The sequence below is a fragment of the Lissotriton vulgaris genome, chromosome 10 (genome assembly GCF_964263255.1).
Source record: "Lissotriton vulgaris chromosome 10, aLisVul1.2, whole genome shotgun sequence".
Lineage (NCBI taxonomy): Eukaryota > Metazoa > Chordata > Amphibia > Caudata > Salamandridae > Lissotriton > Lissotriton vulgaris.
In genome coordinates, this window is record NC_141698.1 from 580681437 (window position 1) to 580696134 (window position 14698).

A 14698-nucleotide genomic window follows, 5' to 3' on the forward strand; every position below is an offset into this window, starting at 1 on the left:
TAAAACGGTAGCAATATGGATGACGCTATGGCCATCATGATAGTTTATCAAAGACTTTGACTGTCTATGTGTCTGACAAAATCTTCTTTAGATACTTGTGCAGGCAATATGTCCTCCGAGGTAATTACCATCTTTCAGGCTGGAATGAGGTGTTGTCTTAGGTTAGAGCAATTGACTTACTTTGAGATGGAGGGAAGCTATTTAACCTGTTTCCCTGCTCTCTGTGAGTGGGACTCTGATACTCAAGATGGACTGCTGTTTAGAAACTGTGTTCTTTAAATAGGAGCCCAATGCTTTCAATGGTGCAGAGTACTTTCCCATTACACCTCCTACTTGCTGTGCAGTCATATTCCCAGATACTTAACTAGTGTGTAATTGCTGAAGTCTGGTCCTCCGGTGTAATCGTCTCCCAGTGTGATTGGTCAAGTGGTGCCATTACATCACAAAGCTACAGCAGGATTTTTTCTGACATGATGGTCAATCAGTTGCTTCTTCTTAATCTAGCCCTCTTTAAATAGGAGCCCAATGCTTACAATGGTGCAGTGTACTTTCCCATTACACCTCCTACTTCCTGTGCAGTCATATTCACAGATGGTTACCTAGTGTGTAATTGCTGTTGTCTGGTCCTCCGGTGTAATCTTCACCCAGGGCGATTGGTCAAGTGGTGCCAATTCATCACAAAGCTACAGCAGGATGTCTTCTGACATGAGGGCCAATCAGTTGCTTCTTCTAACTCTAGCCCTCTTTAAATAGGAGCCCAATGTTCTCATTGGTGCAGTGTACTTTCCAATTACACCTCCTACTTGCTGTGCAGTAATATTCACAGATAGTTACCTAGTGTGTAATTGCTGTTGTCTGGTCCTCCGGTGTAATCTTCAGCCAGGGCGATTGGTCAAGTGGTGCATTACATCACAAAGCTACAGCAGGATGTCATCTGACATGAGGGCCAATCAGTTTCCTAGTACGCAGTAGGATACATGTATCATGGAATAAAAAAGGGAGCAATGTAGACAGGATGCCCAGCTGAAGACTAAGGTGGTGAGATGAAAGGACCTAGGCCATTATTTGAGACTTATACATTTGTTTGAAGGAGTGGTTGATAATAACATTCTGGAGTTCTCTATAGGTTAACTGATAGGGATGTGCTAAAATGAAGATGTTAGAATCTGTTGTTCGTAGTTTTTATTATTCCCACGAACCGTAGCATAAACCTTCCTCCCTTAACTTATCAGATCACTGAATTGCTATAGTATACCATAACCTAAAATAAATCCTGTGAGAAGGGTACGCTATCTCTTGGCTGCCAAAGAGGTGTTTCTATCCAAGTCCTCATATAGGTGCTAGAGTTGTGTAGAGAGTACCAGCAAATGAGGCATAGGATTGAAAGAAGTCAGCTAGGTTGAAATCTAAATTGAGATTATCATTTTTAGTGAGCTTTGGATTTTCACAATATTAGATACGCCATAGTACTAATAATTGAGGCTTTATAAAAATCATTTTTTGGTAGTGTTGCATTTGGTTTGGAATTATTCAAGCTCTTAAATTTCACTAACAGTGGACTTTTCCATCTGCAGATTATACTGAATGGCCAGCAGAGGCAGTGTTGCAGAGGAATATTTCTCCGCTTGCTGAGAAAAAAAAAAGAAAGCTCATTCCTCAGCCTCCTCCATGCCTCGATCAATATATATGGTAAGTCAAAATCTCATTTAATAATTTTGCCATTAATAAAAAGTTCATAGCATCGGATGGCTCTCAGTGCCTTTTAGTGGGGTCTTCCGCATAAATATAATCTTCTAAGACGGTAGCAATATGGATGACGCTATGGCCATCATGATAGTTTATCAAAGACTTTGACTGTCTATGTGTCTGACAAAATCTTCTTTAGATACTTGTGCAGGCAATATGTCCTCCGAGGTAATTACCATCTTTCAGGCTGGAATGAGGTGTTGTCTTAGGTTAGAGCAATTGACTTACTTTGAGATGGAGGGAAGCTATTTAACCTGTTCCGCAGCTTTCTGTGAGTGGGACTCTGATACTCAAGATGGACTGCTGTTTAGAAACTGTGTTCTTTAAATAGGAGCCCAATGCTTTCAATGGTGCAGAGTACTTTCCCATTACACCTCCTACTTGCTGTGCAGTCATATTCCCAGATACTTAACTAGTGTGTAATTGCTGAAGTCTGGTCCTCCGGTATAATCGTCTCCCAGTGTGATTGGTCAAGTGGTGCCATTACATCACAAAGCTACAGCAGGATTTTTTCTGACATGATGGTCAATCAGTTGCTTCTTCTTAATCTAGCCCTCTTTAAATAGGAGCCCAATGCTTTCAATGGTGCAGTGTACTTTCCCATTACACCTCCTACTTCCTGTGCAGTCATATTCACAGATAGTTACCTAGTGTGTAATTGCTGTTGTCTGGTCCTCCGGTGTAATCTTCACCCAGGGCGATTGGTCAAGTGGTGCCAATTCATCACAAAGCTACAGCAGGATGTCTTCTGACATGAGGGCCAATCAGTTGCTTCTTCTAACTCTAGCCCTCTTTAAATAGGAGCCCAATGTTCTCATTGGTGCAGTGTACTTTCCAATTACACCTCCTACTTGCTGTGCAGTAATATTCACAGATAGTTACCTAGTGTGTAATTGCTGTTGTCTGGTCCTCCGGTGTAATCTTCAGCCAGGGCGATTGGTCAAGTGGTGCATTACATCACAAAGCTACAGCAGGATGTCTTCTGACATGAGGGCCAATCAGTTGCTTCTTCTAACTCTAGCCCTCTTTAAATAGGAGCCCAATGCTATCATTGGTGCAGTGTACTTTCCCATTACACCTCCTACTTGCTGTGCAGTAATATTCACAGATAGTTACCTAGTGTGTAATTGCTGTTGTCTGGTCCTCCGGTGTAATCTTCAGCCAGGGCGATTGGTCAAGTGGTGCATTACATCACAAAGCTACAGCAGAATGTCATCTAACATGAGGGCCAATCAGTTTCCTAGTACGCAGTAGAATACATGTATCATGGAATAAAAAAGGGAGCAATGTAGACAGGATGCCCAGCTGAAGACTAAAGTGGTGAGATGAAAGGACCTAGGCCCTTATTTGAGACTTATACATTTGTTTGAAGGAGTGGTTGATAATAACATTCTGGAGTTCTCTATAGGTTAACTGATAGGGATGTGCTAAAATGAAGATGTTAGAATCTGTTATTCATAGTTTTTATTATTCCCACGAACCGTAGCCTAAACCTTCCTCCCTTAACTTATCAGATCACTGAATTGCTATAGTGTACCATAACCTAAAATAAATCCTGTGAGAAGGGTACGCTATCTCTTGGCTGCCAAAGAGGTCTTTCTATCCAAGTCCTCATATAGGTGCTAGAGTTGTGTAGAGAGTACCAGCAAATGAGGCATAGGATTGAAAGAAGTCAGCTAGGTTGAAATCTAAATTGAGATTATCATTTTTAGTGAGCTTTGGATTTTCACAATATTAGATACGCCATAGTACTAATAATTGAGGCTTTATAAAAATCATTTTTTGGTAGTGTTGCATTTGGTTTGGAATTATTCAAGCTCTTAAATTTCACTAACAGTGGACTTTTCCATCTGCAGATTATACTGAATGGCCAGCAGAGGCAGTGTTGCAGAGGAATATTTCTCCGCTTGCTGAGAAAAAAAAAAAGAAAGCTCATTCCTCAGCCTCCTCCATGCCTCGATCAATATATATTGTAAGTCAAAATCTCATTTAATAATTTTGCCATTAATAAAAAGTTCATAGCATCGGATGGCTCTCAGTGCCTTTTAGTGGGGTCTTCCGCATAAATATAATCTTCTTAAACGGTAGCAATTTGGATGACGCTATGGCCATCATGATAGTTTATCAAAGACTTTGACTGTCTATGTGTCTGACAAAATCTTCTTTAGATACTTGTGCAGGCAATATGTCCTCCGAGGTAATTACCATCTTTCAGGCTGGAATGAGGTGTTGTCTTAGGTTAGAGCAATTGACTTACTTTGAGATGGAGGGAAGCTATTTAACCTGTTTCCCTGCTCTCTGTGAGTGGGACTCTGATACTCAAGATGGACTGCTGTTTAGGAACTGTGTTCTTTAAATAGGAGCCCAATGCTTTCAATGGTGCAGAGTACTTTCCCATTACACCTCCTACTTGCTGTGCAGTCATATTCCCAGATACTTAACTAGTGTGTAATTGCTGAAGTCTGGTCCTCCGGTGTAATCGTCTCCCAGTGTGATTGGTCAAGTGGTGCCATTACATCACAAAGCTACAGCAGGATTTTTTCTGACATGATGGTCAATCAAATGCTTCTTCTTAATCTAGCCCTCTTTAAATAGGAGCCCAATGCTTTCAATGGTGCAGTGTACTTTCCCATTACACCTCCTACTTCCTGTGCAGTCATATTCACAGATAGTTACCTAGTGTGTAATTGCTGTTGTCTGGTCCTCCGGTGTAATCTTCACCCAGGGCGATTGGTCAAGTGGTGCCAATTCATCACAAAGCTACAGCAGGATGTCTTCTGACATGAGGGCCAATCAGTTGTTTCTTCTAACTCTAGCCCTCTTTAAATAGGAGCCCAATGTTCTCATTGGTGCAGTGTACTTTCCAATTACACCTCCTACTTGCTGTGCAGTAATATTCACAGATAGTTACCTAGTGTGTAATTGCTGTTGTCTGGTCCTCCGGTGTAATCTTCAGCCAGGGCGATTGGTCAAGTGGTGCATTACATCACAAAGCTACAGCAGGATGTCTTCTGACATGAGGGCCAATCAGTTGCTTCTTCTAACTCTAGCCCTCTTTAAATAGGAGCCCAATGCTATCATTGGTGCAGTGTACTTTCCCATTACACCTCCTACTTGCTGTGCAGTAATATTCACAGATAGTTACCTAGTGTGTAATTGCTGTTGTCTGGTCCTCCGGTGTAATCTTCAGCCAGGGCGATTGGTCAAGTGGTGCATTACATCACAAAGCTACAGCAGAATGTCATCTGACATGAGGGCCAATCAGTTTCCTAGTACGCAGTAGAATACATGTATCATGGAATAAAAAAGGGAGCAATGTAGACAGGATGCCCAGCTGAAGACTAAGGTGGTGAGATGAAAGGACCTAGGCCCTTATTTGAGACTTATACATTTGTTTGAAGGAGTGGTTGATAATAACATTCTGGAGTTCTCTATAGGTTAACTGATAGGGATGTGCTAAAATGAAGATGTTAGAATCTGTTATTCATAGTTTTTATTATTCCCACGAACCGTAGCCTAAACCTTCCTCCCTTAACTTATCAGATCACTGAATTGCTATAGTGTACCATAACCTAAAATAAATCCTGTGAGAAGGGTACGCTATCTCTTGGCTGCCAAAGAGGTCTTTCTATCCAAGTCCTCATATAGGTGCTAGAGTTGTGTAGAGAGTACCAGCAAATGAGGCATAGGATTGAAAGAAGTCAGCTAGGTTGAAATCTAAATTGAGATTATCATTTTTAGTGAGCTTTGGATTTTCACAATATTAGATACGCCATAGTACTAATAATTGAGGCTTTATAAAAATCATTTTTAGGTAGTGTTGCATTTGGTTTGGAATTATTCAAGCTCTTAAATTTCACTAACAGTGGACTTTTCCATCTGCAGATTATACTGAATGGCCAGCAGAGGCAGTGTTGCAGAGGAATATTTCTCCGCTTGCTGAGAAAAAAAAAAGAAAGCTCATTCCTCAGCCTCCTCCATGCCTCGATCAATATATATGGTAAGTCAAAATCTCATTTAATAATTTTGCCATTAATAAAAAGTTCATAGCATCGGATGGCTCTCAGTGCCTTTTAGTGGGGTCTTCCGCATAAATATAATCTTCTAAGACGGTAGCAATATGGATGACGCTATGGCCATCATGATAGTTTATCAAAGACTTTGACTGTCTATGTGTCTGACAAAATCTTCTTTAGATACTTGTGCAGGCAATATGTCCTCCGAGGTAATTATCATCTTTCAGGCTGGAATGAGGTGTTGTCTTAGGTTAGAGCAATTGACTTACTTTGAGATGGAGGGAAGCTATTTAACCTATTTCCCCGCTCTCTGTGAGTGGGACTCTGATAATCAAGATGGACTGCTGTTTAGAAACTGTGTTCTTTAAATAGGAGCCCAATGCTTTCAATGGTGCAGAGTACTTTCCCATTACACCTCCTACTTGCTGTGCAGTCATATTCCCAGATACTTAACTAGTGTGTAATTGCTGAAGTCTGGTCCTCCGGTGTAATCGTCTCCCAGTGTGATTGGTCAAGTGGTGCCATTACATCACAAAGCTACAGCAGGATTTTTTCTGACATGATGGTCAATCAGTTGCTTCTTCTTATTCTAGCCCTCTTTAAATAGGAGCCCAATGCTTACAATGGTGCAGTGTACTTTCCCATTACACCTCCTACTTCCTGTGCAGTCATATTCACAGATGGTTACCTAGTGTGTAATTGCTGTTGTCTGGTCCTCCGGTGTAATCTTCACCCAGGGCGATTGGTCAAGTGGTGCCAATTCATCACAAAGCTACAGCAGGATGTCTTCTGACATGAGGGCCAATCAGTTGCTTCTTCTAACTCTAGCCCTCTTTAAATAGGAGCCCAATGTTCTCATTGGTGCAGTGTACTTTCCAATTACACCTCCTACTTGCTGTGCAGTAATATTCACAGATAGTTACCTAGTGTGTAATTGCTGTTGTCTGGTCCTCCGGTGTAATCTTCAGCCAGGGCGATTGGTCAAGTGGTGCATTACATCACAAAGCTACAGCAGGATGTCTTCTGACATGAGGGCCAATCAGTTGCTTCTTATAACTCTAGCCCTCTTTAAATAGGAGCCCAATGTTCTCATTGGTGCAGTGTACTTTCCAATTACACCTCCTACTTGCTGTGCAGTAATATTCACAGATAGTTACCTAGTGTGTAATTGCTGTTGTCTGGTCCTCCGGTGTAATCTTCAGCCAGGGCGATTGGTCAAGTGGTGCATTACATCACAAAGCTACAGCAGGATGTCATCTGACATGAGGGCCAATCAGTTTCCTAGTACGCAGTAGGATACATGTATCATGGAATAAAAAAGGGAGCAATGTAGACAGGATGCCCAGCTGAAGACTAAGGTGGTGAGATGAAAGGACCTAGGCCATTATTTGAGACTCATACATTTGTTTGAAGGAGTGGTTGATAATAACATTCTGGAGTTCTCTATAGGTTAACTGATAGGGATGTGCTAAAATGAAGATGTTAGAATCTGTTGTTCGTAGTTTTTATTATTCCCACGAACCGTAGCATAAACCTTCCTCCCTTAACTTATCAGATCACTGAATTGCTATAGTATACCATAACCTAAAATAAATCCTGTGAGAAGGGTACGCTATCTCTTGGCTGCCAAAGAGGTGTTTCTATCCAAGTCCTCATATAGGTGCTAGAGTTGTGTAGAGAGTACTAGCAAATGAGGCATAGGATTGAAAGAAGTCAGCTAGGTTGAAATCTAAATTGAGATTATCATTTTTAGTGAGCTTTGGATTTTCACAATATTAGATACGCCATAGTACTAATAATTGAGGCTTTATAAAAATCATTTTTTGGTAGTGTTGCATTTGGTTTGGAATTATTCAAGCTCTTAAATTTCACTAACAGTGGACTTTTCCATCTGCAGATTATACTGAATGGCCAGCAGAGGCAGTGTTGCAGAGGAATATTTCTCCGCTTGCTGAGAAAAAAAAAAGAAAGCTCATTCCTCAGCCTCCTCCATGCCTCGATCAATATATATGGTAAGTCAAAATCTCATTTAATAATTTTGCCATTAATAAAAAGTTCATAGCATCGGATGGCTCTCAGTGCCTTTTAGTGGGGTCTTCCGCATAAATATAATCTTCTAAGACGGTAGCAATATGGATGACGCTATGGCCATCATGATAGTTTATCAAAGACTTTGACTGTCTATGTGTCTGACAAAATCTTCTTTAGATACTTGTGCAGGCAATATGTCCTCCGAGGTAATTACCATCTTTCAGGCTGGAATGAGGTGTTGTCTTAGGTTAGAGCAATTGACTTACTTTGAGATGGAGGGAAGCTATTTAACCTGTTCCGCAGCTTTCTGTGAGTGGGACTCTGATACTCAAGATGGACTGCTGTTTAGAAACTGTGTTCTTTAAATAGGAGCCCAATGCTTTCAATGGTGCAGAGTACTTTCCCATTACACCTCCTACTTGCTGTGCAGTCATATTCCCAGATACTTAACTAGTGTGTAATTGCTGAAGTCTGGTCCTCCGGTATAATCGTCTCCCAGTGTGATTGGTCAAGTGGTGCCATTACATCACAAAGCTACAGCAGGATTTTTTCTGACATGATGGTCAATCAGTTGCTTCTTCTTAATCTAGCCCTCTTTAAATAGGAGCCCAATGCTTTCAATGGTGCAGTGTACTTTCCCATTACACCTCCTACTTCCTGTGCAGTCATATTCACAGATAGTTACCTAGTTTGTAATTGCTGTTGTCTGGTCCTCCGGTGTAATCTTCACCCAGGGCGATTGGTCAAGTGGTGCCAATTCATCACAAAGCTACAGCAGGATGTCTTCTGACATGAGGGCCAATCAGTTGCTTCTTCTAACTCTAGCCCTCTTTAAATAGGAGCCCAATGTTCTCATTGGTGCAGTGTACTTTCCAATTACACCTCCTACTTGCTGTGCAGTAATATTCACAGATAGTTACCTAGTGTGTAATTGCTGTTGTCTGGTCCTCCGGTGTAATCTTCAGCCAGGGCGATTGGTCAAGTGGTGCATTACATCACAAAGCTACAGCAGGATGTCTTCTGACATGAGGGCCAATCAGTTGCTTCTTCTAACTCTAGCCCTCTTTAAATAGGAGCCCAATGCTATCATTGGTGCAGTGTACTTTCCCATTACACCTCCTACTTGCTGTGCAGTAATATTCACAGATAGTTACCTAGTGTGTAATTGCTGTTGTCTGGTCCTCCGGTGTAATCTTCAGCCAGGGCGATTGGTCAAGTGGTGCATTACATCACAAAGCTACAGCAGAATGTCATCTGACATGAGGGCCAATCAGTTTCCTAGTACGCAGTAGAATACATGTATCATGGAATAAAAAAGGGAGCAATGTAGACAGGATGCCCAGCTGAAGACTAAAGTGGTGAGATGAAAGGACCTAGGCCCTTATTTGAGACTTATACATTTGTTTGAAGGAGTGGTTGATAATAACATTCTGGAGTTCTCTATAGGTTAACTGATAGGGATGTGCTAAAATGAAGATGTTAGAATCTGTTATTCATAGTTTTTATTATTCCCACGAACCGTAGCCTAAACCTTCCTCCCTTAACTTATCAGATCACTGAATTGCTATAGTGTACCATAACCTAAAATAAATCCTGTGAGAAGGGTACGCTATCTCTTGGCTGCCAAAGAGGTCTTTCTATCCAAGTCCTCATATAGGTGCTAGAGTTGTGTAGAGAGTACCAGCAAATGAGGCATAGGATTGAAAGAAGTCAGCTAGGTTGAAATCTAAATTGAGATTATCATTTTTAGTGAGCTTTGGATTTTCACAATATTAGATACGCCATAGTACTAATAATTGAGGCTTTATAAAAATCATTTTTTGGTAGTGTTGCATTTGGTTTGGAATTATTCAAGCTCTTAAATTTCACTAACAGTGGACTTTTCCATCTGCAGATTATACTGAATGGCCAGCAGAGGCAGTGTTGCAGAGGAATATTTCTCCGCTTGCTGAGAAAAAAAAAAAGAAAGCTCATTCCTCAGCCTCCTCCATGCCTCGATCAATATATATTGTAAGTCAAAATCTCATTTAATAATTTTGCCATTAATAAAAAGTTCATAGCATCGGATGGCTCTCAGTGCCTTTTAGTGGGGTCTTCCGCATAAATATAATCTTCTTAAACGGTAGCAATTTGGATGACGCTATGGCCATCATGATAGTTTATCAAAGACTTTGACTGTCTATGTGTCTGACAAAATCTTCTTTAGATACTTGTGCAGGCAATATGTCCTCCGAGGTAATTACCATCTTTCAGGCTGGAATGAGGTGTTGTCTTAGGTTAGAGCAATTGACTTACTTTGAGATGGAGGGAAGCTATTTAACCTGTTTCCCTGCTCTCTGTGAGTGGGACTCTGATACTCAAGATGGACTGCTGTTTAGGAACTGTGTTCTTTAAATAGGAGCCCAATGCTTTCAATGGTGCAGAGTACTTTCCCATTACACCTCCTACTTGCTGTGCAGTCATATTCACAGATAGTTACCTAGTGTGTAATTGCTGTTGTCTGGTCCTCCGGTGTAATCTTCACCCAGGGCGATTGGTCAAGTGGTGCCAATTCATCACAAAGCTACAGCAGGATGTCTTCTGACATGAGGGCCAATCAGTTGTTTCTTCTAACTCTGGCCCTCTTTAAATAGGAGCCCAATGTTCTCATTGGTGCAGTGTACTTTCCAATTACACCTCCTACTTGCTGTGCAGTAATATTCACAGATAGTTACCTAGTGTGTAATTGCTGTTGTCTGGTCCTCCGGTGTAATCTTCAGCCAGGGCGATTGGTCAAGTGGTGCATTACATCACAAAGCTACAGCAGGATGTCTTCTGACATGAGGGCCAATCAGTTGCTTCTTCTAACTCTAGCCCTCTTTAAATAGGAGCCCAATGCTATCATTGGTGCAGTGTACTTTCCCATTACACCTCCTACTTGCTGTGCAGTAATATTCACAGATAGTTACCTAGTGTGTAATTGCTGTTGTCTGGTCCTCCGGTGTAATCTTCAGCCAGGGCGATTGGTCAAGTGGTGCATTACATCACAAAGCTACAGCAGAATGTCATCTGACATGAGGGCCAATCAGTTTCCTAGTACGCAGTAGAATACATGTATCATGGAATAAAAAAGGGAGCAATGTAGACAGGATGCCCAGCTGAAGACTAAGGTGGTGAGATGAAAGGACCTAGGCCCTTATTTGAGACTTATACATTTGTTTGAAGGAGTGGTTGATAATAACATTCTGGAGTTCTCTATAGGTTAACTGATAGGGATGTGCTAAAATGAAGATGTTAGAATCTGTTATTCATAGTTTTTATTATTCCCACGAACCGTAGCCTAAACCTTCCTCCCTTAACTTATCAGATCACTGAATTGCTATAGTGTACCATAACCTAAAATAAATCCTGTGAGAAGGGTACGCTATCTCTTGGCTGCCAAAGAGGTCTTTCTATCCAAGTCCTCATATAGGTGCTAGAGTTGTGTAGAGAGTACCAGCAAATGAGGCATAGGATTGAAAGAAGTCAGCTAGGTTGAAATCTAAATTGAGATTATCATTTTTAGTGAGCTTTGGATTTTCACAATATTAGATACGCCATAGTACTAATAATTGAGGCTTTATAAAAATCATTTTTTGGTAGTGTTGCATTTGGTTTGGAATTATTCAAGCTCTTAAATTTCACTAACAGTGGACTTTTCCATCTGCAGATTATACTGAATGGCCAGCAGAGGCAGTGTTGCAGAGGAATATTTCTCCGCTTGCTGAGAAAAAAAAAAAGAAAGCTCATTCCTCAGCCTCCTCCATGCCTCGATCAATATATATTGTAAGTCAAAATCTCATTTAATAATTTTGCCATTAATAAAAAGTTCATAGCATCGGATGGCTCTCAGTGCCTTTTAGTGGGGTCTTCCGCATAAATATAATCTTCTAAAACGGTAGCAATATGGATGACGCTATGGCCATCATGATAGTTTATCAAAGACTTTGACTGTCTATGTGTCTGACAAAATCTTCTTTAGATACTTGTGCAGGCAATATGTCCTCCGAGGTAATTATCATCTTTCAGGCTGGAATGAGGTGTTGTCTTAGGTTAGAGCAATTGACTTACTTTGAGATGGAGGGAAGCTATTTAACCTATTTCCCCGCTCTCTGTGAGTGGGACTCTGATAATCAAGATGGACTGCTGTTTAGAAACTGTGTTCTTTAAATAGGAGCCCAATGCTTTCAATGGTGCAGAGTACTTTCCCATTACACCTCCTACTTGCTGTGCAGTCATATTCCCAGATACTTAACTAGTGTGTAATTGCTGAAGTCTGGTCCTCCGGTATAATCGTCTCCCAGTGTGATTGGTCAAGTGGTGCCATTACATCACAAAGCTACAGCAGGATTTTTTCTGACATGATGGTCAATCAGTTGCTTCTTCTTAATCTAGCCCTCTTTAAATAGGAGCCCAATGCTTTCAATGGTGCAGTGTACTTTCCCATTACACCTCCTACTTCCTGTGCAGTCATATTCACAGATAGTTACCTAGTGTGTAATTGCTGTTGTCTGGTCCTCCGGTGTAATCTTCACCCAGGGCGATTGGTCAAGTGGTGCCAATTCATCACAAAGCTACAGCAGGATGTCTTCTGACATGAGGGCCAATCAGTTGCTTCTTCTAACTCTAGCCCTCTTTAAATAGGAGCCCAATGTTCTCATTGGTGCAGTGTACTTTCCAATTACACCTCCTACTTGCTGTGCAGTAATATTCACAGATAGTTACCTAGTGTGTAATTGCTGTTGTCTGGTCCTCCGGTGTAATCTTCAGCCAGGGCGATTGGTCAAGTGGTGCATTACATCACAAAGCTACAGCAGGATGTCTTCTGACATGAGGGCCAATCAGTTGCTTCTTCTAACTCTAGCCCTCTTTAAATAGGAGCCCAATGCTATCATTGGTGCAGTGTACTTTCCCATTACACCTCCTACTTGCTGTGCAGTAATATTCACAGATAGTTACCTAGTGTGTAATTGCTGTTGTCTGGTCCTCCGGTGTAATCTTCAGCCAGGGCGATTGGTCAAGTGGTGCATTACATCACAAAGCTACAGCAGAATGTCATCTGACATGAGGGCCAATCAGTTTCCTAGTACGCAGTAGAATACATGTATCATGGAATAAAAAAGGGAGCAATGTAGACAGGATGCCCAGCTGAAGACTAAGGTGGTGAGATGAAAGGACCTAGGCCCTTATTTGAGACTTCTACATTTGTTTGAAGGAGTGGTTGATAATAACATTCTGGAGTTCTCTATAGGTTAACTGATAGGGATGTGCTAAAATGAAGATGTTAGAATCTGTTATTCATAGTTTTTATTATTCCCACGAACCGTAGCCTAAACCTTCCTCCCTTAACTTATCAGATCACTGAATTGCTATAGTGTACCATAACCTAAAATAAATCCTGTGAGAAGGGTACGCTATCTCTTGGCTGCCAAAGAGGTCTTTCTATCCAAGTCCTCATATAGGTGCTAGAGTTGTGTAGAGAGTACCAGCAAATGAGGCATAGGATTGAAAGAAGTCAGCTAGGTTGAAATCTAAATTGAGATTATCATTTTTAGTGAGCTTTGGATTTTCACAATATTAGATACGCCATAGTACTAATAATTGAGGCTTTATAAAAATCATTTTTTGGTAGTGTTGCATTTGGTTTGGAATTATTCAAGCTCTTAAATTTCACTAACAGTGGACTTTTCCATCTGCAGATTATACTGAATGGCCAGCAGAGGCAGTGTTGCAGAGGAATATTTCTCCGCTTGCTGAGAAAAAAAAAAAGAAAGCTCATTCCTCAGCCTCCTCCATGCCTCGATCAATATATATTGTAAGTCAAAATCTCATTTAATAATTTTGCCATTAATAAAAAGTTCATAGCATCGGATGGCTCTCAGTGCCTTTTAGTGGGGTCTTCCGCATAAATATAATCTTCTAAAACGGTAGCAATATGGATGACGCTATGGCCATCATGATAGTTTATCAAAGACTTTGACTGTCTATGTGTCTGACAAAATCTTCTTTAGATACTTGTGCAGGCAATATGTCCTCCGAGGTAATTACCATCTTTCAGGCTGGAATGAGGTGTTGTCTTAGGTTAGAGCAATTGACTTACTTTGAGATGGAGGGAAGCTATTTAACCTGTTTCCCTGCTCTCTGTGAGTGGGACTCTGATACTCAAGATGGACTGCTGTTTAGGAACTGTGTTCTTTAAATAGGAGCCCAATGCTTTCAATGGTGCAGAGTACTTTCCCATTACACCTCCTACTTGCTGTGCAGTCATATTCCCAGATACTTAACTAGTGTGTAATTGCTGAAGTCTGGTCCTCCGGTGTAATCGTCTCCCAGTGTGATTGGTCAAGTGGTGCCATTACATCACAAAGCTACAGCAGGATTTTTTCTGACATGATGGTCAATCAGTTGCTTCTTCTTAATCTAGCCCTCTTTAAATAGGAGCGCAATGCTTTCAATGATGCAGTGTACTTTCCCATTACACCTCCTACTTCCTGTGCAGTCATATTCACAGATGGTTACCTAGTGTGTAATTGCTGTTGTCTGGTCCTCCGGTGTAATCTTCACCCAGGGCGATTGGTCAAGTGGTGCCAATTCATCACAAAGCTACAGCAGGATGTCTTCTGACATGAGGGCCAATCAGTTGCTTCTTCTAACTCTAGCCCTCTTTAAATAGGAGCCCAATGTTCTCATTGGTGCAGTGTACTTTCCAATTACACCTCCTACTTGCTGTGCAGTAATATTCACAGATAGTTACCTAGTGTGTAATTGCTGTTGTCTGGTCCTCCGGTGTAATCTTCAGCCAGGGCGATTGGTCAAGTGGTGCATTACATCACAAAGCTACAGCAGGATGTCTTCTGACATGAGTGCCAATCAGTTGCTTCTTCTAA